At 43.7% G+C, this 10118-nt stretch overlaps 1 long non-coding RNA gene across 1 annotated transcript; it reads left to right on the top strand.

The window, feature by feature from the left end:
• The first annotated feature begins 833 nt into the window (after window positions 1-833).
• LOC139589587 (uncharacterized) lies at window positions 834-6733 on the top strand. The gene is made up of 3 exons (XR_011679066.1): window positions 834-2114; window positions 5760-5932; window positions 6630-6733. It is a non-coding gene; the product is annotated as an uncharacterized lncRNA (long non-coding RNA).
• Window positions 6734-10118: the final 3385 nt, after the last annotated feature.

The following is a 10118-nucleotide window of genomic DNA, read 5'->3' as shown; positions in this document are numbered from 1 at the left end:
CCTTTCATGGCATTGAAACCAATCTCCACCTTTTGGGATTAGCTGGAAACTCATTGTCAGGAGCGGATTATTCCACCTCCTCCCTTTCCCAGGGAGTTCCTCTCTCCTAAAACTTCTCCAAGGAACTGGGCTCTGTTCCAGTCTTGGAATTTCCCTGCTCCTGCCTGCAAATTATGCTTGGGATAATGGAGGTGGCTTCCCAGTGGATGGGAATTATCCCTGGGCTGTAGGAATCTCTGGTGCAGATCCAGGATTTGTGATGTTGTGTTTTGGTGTTGAAGTCATGTCAGGAATTTGCTCCTTGGGATATTTCCCAGGATTATTCCATTCATAGGAAAATGCGAATTTAATGTTAATTTAATTTAATTGTGCAGCTTGAGGAGCAAAGCATGCAGGGAAGTGTAATCATAGTTTGAAATCAGCTTCTTGCTTATTAATTTATTAATCTTTGGATTAACTTCATCAATAGATTTTATCCCTGATATCCTCAAAACCCCACAATTCCTGATCATTTGTTACTATCCAGCAACTCTTTTAAAATGGAGGAATATTTCTCCATGGAATTAATTTTAGAGCCATTTCTCTTCATCCTATTGTGGTGCCAACAAGGAGACAAATTATTCCTGCACAGCGCAAAGACAAAGAGATGAAGAAATTAAATATTATAAAAATTCATTTGAATAGAAATTTGAATTTTTTAGCTCACTTTGATGAAAAAAGTAGCTTTTAAGTGTTTGCACCTAGACACAGATTTTAATTCCAAGGAAATTTGGAATTGGTGGTCGGACTAGGTTGGACTTGGTCTTTAAGGTCTTTTTCAACCTTAATTATTCTGTGATTCTCTGAATTGTACGACAAATGAGGAAATTAATTCTTTTACTAAAATTACATCCTGGTGTTCTACCAATTTACATCCCCGCTCAGGACGGGGTCATATGGATATTTAATCATTGCAAATTTCCTGGAAAAATGCTGAATCCAAAGCTTTACCTTTCAGGAGAGGATTTTTTTTCAGTGGAGGTCAGGAAGCAAAGAAAGATTTTCACCTCCATTTGAACTCTAGGTTTGGGTTTTTTTCCAATTATTTTAAGTTTTCAGGACATGTGGATCAATAAAGCTGATTTGCAGGTAGTCCTTTATCCACAGCTTCCAAAGAATTTTCTCCTAGTGGGAAAATCTGAGGTGACGAAGGACAACAGGGAGATGTTGAACGAGCTGCAGAGGGGAAGATTTTTAATTAATTTACAAGATGTGTCTTCCCCTACGTGAACGTCCTTCCTTTTTATTATTTTTTCTTTAATTCCAATTTTTTTTTTTGGCTTTTGAGAGGAAATGGTGACTCTGAGTTGCAAATGGTTTACAGGAAAAAGGGATGAAAATGGCACAGAAAATTTGGACTATGCCATTAAGTGCCACCATGAAAGAGTGGGATGTGCAAAGATAACTCATTTTTAATTCAATTAAGAAGAAATTAATATTTCCCAAGGTCATCTCCTGCTGCCTGGAGCACATTTGGAGCATTGAGAGTGAAGCAGGAGGAAGAGCAGAGGAGGGAAAACGAAGAGGACAAAATTGGCCTCTTTTTCCAGGTCTTTCCAGCCCCTTCCAGGTCCTTCCAAGCGAAATCTCTCCATAATTCCCACATCAAGGAAAGACAAGGTCTAGGAAGGACAGGAATTATGAAGAAACCGGGTCAATAAAGACCTAAATTCCTTCGTTTATATTCTCATGTACAGCTGGATCCATGGGATGTTTTTTCCTGGCTATTTCCCATTTGTATCTCCATAACGGATTCAGACACCACTCGTGGCAGGAATTGGAAAAGGACACTCAGGACACTCAGGAATTTTGTCTCCAGTACTTTCAGGTGGGCTGGAAAAGATCCTCACAACGTCCTTTCCAAACCCCACAGGCTGCAAACCCCGGCGCTCCAGAAGGAACAGGCCATTCCAAACTCCCTTTCCCAATTTCTTGCCTCCTAGACTCCGCAAAATAAGGAGGAAGAGCCGCGGGAACACTGGAACAGGTTTTTCTTAGAGGAAATATCCCTCCCCATCATCTGTTCCTGTATCCCATACAAGCCAAGGTGACCAATCCCGTCTGGCATTCCAGAGGTAAAATTTGGGCCAAATGAATCAGAGTCATTGCAAGGTCCTTGTAGGAGAAACATTTGGAATTGTATTTAAAGATTCACCCCCTTTTCCCCTTTTTTCCCTTGAGATTTCTCCAATCCTTGCTTTTTAGGCAGAATCTGCACATTTTATGCTATTAATTTTAGTTATATTAATGAATACCCTTAACAAATATTAAAAATAAAGCATTAGTTCCTAATTAATTCTTTTAGCAGCAGAAAATCTGTTCAGCATAATTTGGCAGGATTTCTGACAGGAATTTCTCCTGTAATTCTATGTGTTCTGTCTGATATTCCCTGATGGAATTGTAATTGCTGAATAACTTGCCTTACAAAAAAAAAAGAAATTCCGGCCTTTTCCATGGTCTAGTCCATCAAATTGTATCAGGAAAGAAAATGCCAGGAGCAGTGGCCAAAAATTTCCATCTGGACATCAATGATGTCTTGGTCATGTCTTGAGTGCTTGGCCAGGGTTTTCCAGATCAAAATATGGATGTCAGGAAAAAAATTCCAAAGATTTGACCTGAAAGTAGTGGAACACGACAACTCAGAATAAAATATGAAAGGCTCTGAATATTATTTTTAGGGTTTTTGGGGAGAAAATGGGTTTGAGGAAGCTCAGGAGCTCCTGGTCCTTGAGGATTGAGGATGCAGCAAATATGGATTCATATTTGGAGCTGGATTTCAGGTACATCCAAAAAAATAGATTTAAAAATAAATTCTGTGACCTGGAGCCTGCTGGGCACTGCAACTGGAAGGGTTTGTGTCCTAAAACATTCCTGGATGCACCAGAACTCCATGGATGCCCTCAATGCACCAGCGCTTTTCCAAGGGGAGCGAGCATTCCGTTATCTCTGGGATCCATTGGAGCAGCAGATGGAGAGCAGAGCCCCGGAGGAAGGAGCTCATCCAGGAAATTCCTGTTTCCCTCATTGCCCTCCCAGAGAATCTCAGATTTTGGATACTTATCCAACCTGAGCTATCCCACCTTGAATGGTCCTTGTGGGTCCCTTCCATCTCCAGGGTATTCTGTGGAGGGTCTCCCAATGAGGAGCTGGTTAATTCAGGGAGCAGCAACTTCCAGATGAAGCTCATGGGAAATTTACTGGATGTTACTGTTTTTGTTGGGTTTTGTTTTGTTTTTCTGATTCACTGTTGATATCTCACCAAGGGATTACAGAATCCTGGCATGGTTTGGGAGGGAAGGGACCTTAAATCCCTTCCCATTCCAGTTCCATTGTCCATGGTTGCTCCAATCCCTGTCCAGCCTGGCCTTGGGCACTGCCAGGGATCCAGGGGCAGCCACAGCTGCTCTGGCAATTCCAGCCCAGCCAGGAATTCCCAATTCCCAATCTCCCACCCATCCCTGCCCTCTGGCACTGGCAGCCATTCCCTGGCTCCTGTCCCTCCATCCCTTGTCCCCAGTCCCTCTCCAGCTCTCCTGGAGCCCCTTCAGGCCCTGCCAGGGGCTCTGAGCTCTCCCTGGAGCCTTCTCCTCTCCAGGGGAACATTCCAAGTTTTTCTCCCTTTTTCCTGTCTGTCCCTTTACATCCAAGGGCACTTTTGTAATATTATTGAAAGATTCCTAGAAGGAGTGGATTTTCCAGATGGATCAAATCCAGAGCCATCAACACCTCGCTTTTTTTCCCAGAACAAGAGGAGCCTTTTGGAGCTGGCTCCGGATTCAGATACAATCAGTTTTCAACAATATCCCTGTCGGAATCTTTTCATTTTCCTGGATAATTCCCTGTCAGGAGGATCAGGGAGCAGCCTCCAGGAGAAAGCAGAGCTTTGCTGACATCCTTCCTGTTTAATGTTGGTTTTATTTGGAATGGATCCTGCCTGGAACGGGGACTTCGGGAAAACACATGGGATTTGTCAGATTGGAGAATTCTTGTGGAGAAGCTCCCAGAAAATTTCCTGGGAATCACTGAAATCATTATTTGTTCATTGTTTAAATTCTATTTTCTGCAAGAAATCAGGGAAAAGTCAATTTTGGGACACACCGAGGGAAAATTTTACTTTTTTTTTTTTGTGGTGGCCGTAACAGAATTCCTGAGGCCAAGGAGCTGCGCCCTACCCACGATAAGCAGCCTCCAAATCCTCTGGATGATTGACGGATGTGTCATCGGATCAGGTGGTGCTCAGAAGGAAAGAGAGCTGCCAAAGTCTGGTTTTTGGGAAAAAAAAAAAAAGACCCAATTAAGAATTTTCTCCGCATTTAAATTTTTTTTCTGTGCATTTTAAATTTTTTTTTTTTTAAATTTTCGTGATAACACGAAATCCAGCTGTAAAAATCCAATTTAAGGGAATTTTGGTATCAGAACTGCAGCTGATCCCATCTCGTGGTATTTTCCTCTCCATGCCCACAGCTCGAGGAATGAGGGGATTTTAATCAATAAAAGTTGGGATGAGAATCAATATTTGGGATTCTCAATTCCAGGGCTTGGAGAGTTCAGCTTTGCTGGGGGATGGGGCCGAGTGTTTCCAGCCTTGTGCAAAGGTTGATTCCATATCCAATTAGAGAAGATTGGCAGTTGGAATTAGGCAGAAAAAGAGGATTTTTTTTCTCCACAAATTTAGCAATCACTGGAATTGAAAGTTGTGACTCAGCCCCCAGATCCCTTAATTTGGATAACAAACTCCAGAGTGGTTTTTAAAGAATACTTGGGTTCTTTGCTTCCATATTTTCCAGTTTCCTCCTTAAATAAAACTTGGATGTTTGAAGCAGAATTGAAGTGAAATTTTAATTCTAAATTAAATTAAATTAATTCAATTAAATGAATTAAAGATTTTAATAAAATTAATTCTAAATTAAAACTCTTCTTTTTTTCTGGTAATAAACCTAGAAATCCATGGAATTTTCAAAGGTGTGACTGAGGACCAGTGACTGAACTTTATAATTTCCTTATTTTCTTATTTTAGTTGTGCTCAGTGTGGCACAAATTCCTTTTCCTGGCTGTTTCTTCCTCTGAGCAGAGCAAACCCAGGTTTTCTCTTTTAGGCTGAGCTTGCTTTTACTCCAAGCATTTTTTTAATGATGAAAATCATGGTAATTACAAAATGTGGCTTCCCATCCTTGAAGGGAAGGGAGCATCCAGGATTTGTAAATGCTTGGGTTGAAAAGGAACGACAGAAGTTGGGGGATCCACAAAAGATTCCAGAGTTTGTTGGTAAATGATAAATTTGGTGTGGGAATCAGTGTTGGATTGTCCCTGATCTCCTGGGATGAGCCCATGGAAATGGGGTTTGGATAAAGGGTGGGGTGGGAGGGAAGAGAGAGAGGGAGAATGGGATAAAGGGAGAGAGGGAGAATGGGATAAAGGGAGAGAGAGAGAATGGGATAAAGGGAGAGAGGGAGAATGGGAGAGAGGGAGAATGGGATAAAGGGAGAGAGAGAGAATGGGATAAAGGGAGAGAGGGAGAATGGGATAAAGGGAGAATGGGATAAAGGGAGAGAGGGAGAATGGGATAAAGGGAGATCTCCCGTGCTGGCTCCAGTGCTGACCCAGCTGAGGGGATGTGCAGGGTCCTGGGGCTCCTCCTGGGATCTGGGGGCACCTTTTTAGGGATGAGTTTTCCATGTCTTGGAGGAAAAATGATTCTTGTGCTCTCTTTGTTCTTCCAGCTCTTCCAGAGTTGGGTTGGAGGCTCCAGGCTCTGGGATGGTCTCGATCCCCCTCCAGGCCATGGGCACTTCCTGGCCTCATTCCTGCCCCAGAGCCAGACCAGGGATGGAATTCCCAGAAAATTCCCACCTCCAGATGCCAGAGCTCCCAGGGACCCGGGTCAAGACACAAAGTTTGTGTTGCTCGGGTGATGATCCCCTCACTCCCCCACAATTCCCTCCTTTCTCACTCCTCGGGAGTCACTCGGCTCCCTCAGGGAGTTCAGGATGTCCCTGACATCAGGTGTTTCCCACAGGGCCACCACCCTCATTCTGTGGAGGCAATGTCCAGGGGATCCGGGGAGCTGAAGGATGTGGAGGAGGAAAAGGGGTCCTGGGGCATCTCCTGGGATTTGGGGCCACCTTTTTAGGGATGAGTTTCCCACCCTGGAGAGTTTCTCCCTGTCTATGGAAATCAGTTCTCTGCACAGTCTGTTCTTCCAGCCCTTCCTGGGCATGGGTTGGAGATTCCAGGGGTCTGGGGTGGTCTCCATCCCCCTCCAGTCCATGGGCACTTCCCAGCCTCATTCCTGCCCCGTGCTGCTCTCCAGGAGAGAACAGGGATGGCATTCCCAGAAAATTCCCACCTCCACATGGCCCCTCCTCCAGCCACATCCTGTTTTTCCCACTGAGTATTCCCAACAATCTTTGGATGGTTCCATCCAGCTGTGGGTGTCTGGGACATCCCAACACACAGGGACAGAACTCCTGGGGTTCTGGGATGCTGCACCCAAATAAATACTCATTTGGGGTTTGATGAGGGCTGTGCTCTGGAATTACCTTTCCAGGTAATTTCAATGGAATTCATGGGAATGGTTTATTTCTTTTCAGCTCTCCCCCACCTTCAGAACACACCTGCTGCAAAAAAACCACAACCCTTTGAAATTCAGGAAAAGAAGGTCCTCTCTATTTCCGCCTTGTCTGGATTTTCATCTGGGCTTTACTTGTAATTTTTCAACAGGAATAAAATATATTCCGAGGCTTTCAAGCCCTATTTCAAGGCTTGCTGCTTCCCAGGTTTCTTATTTTCCAAACCACAAAAGAACGAGGAAGACTCGGGCTGGGTTTCAAAGCTTTTTTGCTGAAACCATTTGCATTGGCATCAAATTTAATTCATTGAGTTGAGCTCAAAACCTCCTCAAATCAACTCCTCTCCTGTCTGCAGTGTCCTAATTAATAAAGCTGCTGCCTATTAAAAGAAATCCATTTATTTGAAGGAAGAGAATTACAGTCTTGGCATATTTTTCCCTCAAAATCAATTTGCACTCACTGCTCCTCGGGATAAAGCAACTGTACTTTTAAAGCTCTGGCAGGAGACAACTTCCAATGGAAAATTCTTTCGGAAACATTTTACTCTGACAGCTTTATTAGGCCATGAATAGAGACTTGAGGCTGGGTTTAAAGTATTGATGGGTTTTAAGCTGCTGCGTGAGCAGAGGCTGCTGAAAGCAATTCCACGAGTCAGTCCCAATATCCCGGAGTTTACAGATTTACTGGAAGGAACTTTTGCTCCATCCTCTGAGTAACTTCTCTCCGTTTTAGATCCTTTCCACCTGTAGGAAGCCTCTGTTGCTTCAGAGGGACAAAGAATTCAGGAATTGAAAGTTAGGAAATGAAATGTAGAGGGGAAAAGCTTCAAACCCAACATTCAGATATTCCTTGTTCGTCCCCATTTTCCGTACAGGGTCCGTGATGATCTGTGATTTATTCACGTGCCAAAAAGTGATGTAGGAAACGCTCCCACTCCTTGCACTGGTGGCAGTGGCTGGAATACCAAGGAATCATGGAATGGTTTGGCTTGGAAGAGATCTTGAATCTCATTCCATTCCACCCCTGCCATGGCAGGGACGCCTCCCACAATTCCAGGTGGCTCCAAGCTCCATCCAACCTGTCCTTGGACACTTCCAGGGATCCAGGGACAGCTTCTCTGGAAAACCTGTGCCAGAATTTCTCCCTAATATCTGAGCTACACCTCCCCTCCTTCAGTTTAGGGTGATTCCCCTTGTCCTCTCCCTCCATATCCTTGTGAAAATTCCTTCTCCACCTCACATCCAGCAGATGGAAGCGGATGGAGATCCCAATGTCCCTCCTTGCAGGGATTTCTGCAAAGAACAAGTGGCAGGATGGAGGCTGTGGCATCAGAGGACCTGCAAATCTCCACAAAAAAAATCCAGAATATTCAAACAACACAATGCCAGCTTATTCCCAAAACCACACAAAGCCATGTGGACAATTCCTTCGGGATTACTTACCTGGAACAAACCAGCTGTGGCAGAACAGCTGTATTTTTAGTGCTTGGAAAAATCATACAAGAACCATAAAAGCAACCCCCAAAAATATCCCAAATATTCTAATTTCTCATCCATTTAGTAGGAACAGTTTTATGTGGAATTTGCATTCATAATCCAGTGAAGGTTGAGTAATTTTTTTAAAATAAATGTTGGTTTCTAGAACCAAAATGCACCTGAAAGTTCACAAATTTGTGACAGGGAGGAAGTGCCAAGCTCTAAATCTGGCCTGAAATTCCTGGGATTTTAAAAATCTTTTCTCCAGTCACCCAGCTCAGTTAAGAGGATCCTTGTTTTCCACACATTTGTGAGTTTGGAAGGGAGAGGAATCCACAATGATGATCCAGTCTTGACCTGCATGGAAGACACTGCAGAATTCCATCTCCTGCTTCCTTCCCTGGTGTTGTTCCAGGGACAGAGGAAAATCCCTAAATCATCCAAGGCAGGAAAAATCTCTCAAACATCATTTGGTGCAGAGATCTCCAGCTCCATCAAGGAACAGGGAGCATCCTTTGGATTGATGTTACTTAATCCCTTGGGATGCAGGAATGTTATTTTTGGATTGTGTTCCTAGGAGCCATGATGGTGCAAATCCTAAATTATAATATTGGCAAACCCATGTGGGGGAAGGCTGGGGGGATGGTTTCTTATCCCTGGCCCAGCTCTGCCACAGGCCATTGGGATTCCTGAAATTTTCCCTTGTTGAGGCTCCGTTCCCAGCTGGGATGGAAACGCCTTCCCTCCTCCCAGCTCCTGGGATGAATCCTTGCTCCAGCTGGGTGACTTCCCACTGTTCCCCTCTCATCCCTGTTCCCAGCCTTTCATTCCAGCTCCTCCATCCTCAGATGGATTCGAGGAATATTTAACAATTCAGGACCCCGCTGCCTCTCAGTATGACTGCAGGGAATTTGATTTCTGACCTCTGGAAAGTTTTTTTCCAGGCCTTTTGTTCCCTTTTTATGGTTTCCCAGCTGTCTTTTGGAAATAGAATTGCCAGGATTGTGCTCGGGACCTCCGTGGAGCCTTCCCAGTGCTGGAGGCAGGAACACAATTCCAGGTCCAAGGAATTCCTGGATGCGGCACCCAGTGCCAAGGTGAGGATTGGGCACAGCTTGGACTTGATGATCCTGGAGCTCTTTTCCAACCTCCATCATTCCAACATTCTTTTTTTTTGTTTTTCTTTTTTCTCTCCCTTTCCACCCCAGAATCATTCCTTTGGACCCTTCCCATTTTTCCTGGGTACAGGGAGCCAAAGCTGCTCCCATATTTTAGAAATAATCCCTTTCTCCTGTTCCCTGCTGTCCACTGCAATTAACGCAGCTCAACATCAACCCTCGATGAGCAGCCACGACATTTTTAACGCCTGTAACAAAAATTCCATCACTTCCACCCAAAGCCTCTCATTCACCACATTTGCAAGCTCAGAAAAGAATGAAATCAGATTTGTCTGACACGACTTACTTTTCATGGAATGCTGTTGACTGGAATTAATGATATCCTTATCTTTTAATCCTTATTGGTTTCCATATCAGCTTCCTTGTTATTTTGCCTGGGACTGAGGGCAGATTAGGCAGCCTGGGAGTTACTTGGATCATCACAGCAGCTCTTTTTTTTGTTTACTAAAGTGAAAAATTCTGACTTTTCCAGACTTCTGGAACTTTTTTTTTTTTTTTTTTTGGTCACACTTATTAAGACTTTAGAGCAGTGGGGAGAAACTTTATGGAGTAACTTTTTTTTTCAGGATTCTTGACTGGAATTTATCTGGATATACCTAAATTTCCCATAATATTTTCTTTTAGAAAATGAGGCGTTTTGATCGGAAAGATATTTCATCAATGTTTTGGGACATGAGGAACCTGGGATAATGGGAATTGATGGGAATTGTACCTGTCCATGGGTTGGAATGAGGGGAGCTTTGGATCCTTTCCAGTCCAAATCATTCCCAGATTCTGTAAATGTTTCAGTTTGTGCTTTTCTAAGGCTGTCTTGGGATGTTCCCACACCACATACAAAGTTTCTGCAACCCTTGGGG

The sequence above is a fragment of the Agelaius tricolor genome, unplaced genomic scaffold (assembly GCF_023055355.1).
Source record: "Agelaius tricolor isolate 1412-34295 unplaced genomic scaffold, bAgeTri1.0.p SCAF_5, whole genome shotgun sequence".
NCBI lineage: Eukaryota > Metazoa > Chordata > Aves > Passeriformes > Icteridae > Agelaius > Agelaius tricolor.
This window is presented reverse-complemented; position numbering and strand designations above follow the sequence as displayed.